Source organism: Anopheles merus, unplaced genomic scaffold, assembly GCF_017562075.2.
Source record: "Anopheles merus strain MAF unplaced genomic scaffold, AmerM5.1 LNR4000055, whole genome shotgun sequence".
Classification (NCBI taxonomy): Eukaryota; Metazoa; Arthropoda; class Insecta; order Diptera; family Culicidae; genus Anopheles; species Anopheles merus.
The window spans coordinates 92501-93723 of record NW_024427635.1 but is presented as its reverse complement, the minus strand read 5'-3'; positions in this window follow the sequence as shown (position 1 = coordinate 93723).

The window sequence follows — 1223 nt, the reverse complement described above, 5'->3', positions numbered from 1 at the left end:
CAGGTAATTGGCAGCGTTACCTATAAGTCTTGATATGTGCGGGGAGTTCCTTAAGGTTCTTCCTCCCAGAGATCGTCACTATCTGGGACGTACATTAATTTGTACCTACATAGGCACACGCTTTTGTAGAGAGCATATCAAGACGTGAAGTGTTATGTTGGAGGTTGAGTGCGCTGCTTACCAAACTTTGAACGCGGTAACTTGTACTCAGCACCGACATGGACACTTCCAAACCCAAGGAATGAGTTGTGAGTTTTACTAAGAGAAATAGGTGATTGGCCGTTCTCACCTATAAGTCTTGATATGTGCGGGGAGTTCCTTAAGGTTCTTCCTCCCAGAGATCGTCACTATCTGGGACGTACATTAATTTGTACCTACATAGGCACACGCTTTTGTAGAGAGCATATCAAGACGTGAAGGGTTATGTTGGAGGTTGAGTGCGCTGCTTACCAAACTTTGAACGCGGTAACTTGTACTCGGCACCGACATGGACACTTCCAAACCCAAGGAATGAGTTGTGAGTTTTACTAAGAGAAACAGGTAATTGGCAGCGTTACCTATAATTCTTGATATGTGCGGGGAGTTCCTTAAGGTTCTTCCTCCCAGAGATCGTCACTATCTGGGACGTACATTAATTTGTACCTACATAGGCACACGCTTTTGTAGAGAGCATATCAAGACGTGAAGGGTTATGTTGGAGGTTGAGTGCGCTGCTTACCAAACTTTGAACGCGGTAACTTGTACTCGGCACCGACATGGACACTTCCAAACCCAAGGAATGAGTTGTGAGTTTTACTAAGAGAAACAGGTAATTGGCAGCGTTACCTATAATTCTTGATATGTGCGGGGAGTTCCTTAAGGTTCTTCCTCCCAGAGATCGTCACTATCTGGGACGTACATTAATTTGTACCTACATAGGCACACGCTTTTGTAGAGAGCATATCAAGACGTGAAGTGTTATGTTGGAGGTTGAGTGCGCTGCTTACCAAACTTTGAACGCGGTAACTTGTACTCGGCACCGACATGGACACTTCCAAACCCAAGGAATGAGTTGTGAGTTTTACTAAGAGAAATAGGTGATTGGCCGTTCTCACCTATAAGTCTTGATATGTGCGGGGAGTTCCTTAAGGTTCTTCCTCCCAGAGATCGTCACTATCTGGGACGTACATTAATTTGTACCTGCATTAGCGCACGCTTTTGTAGAGAGCATATCAAGACGGGAC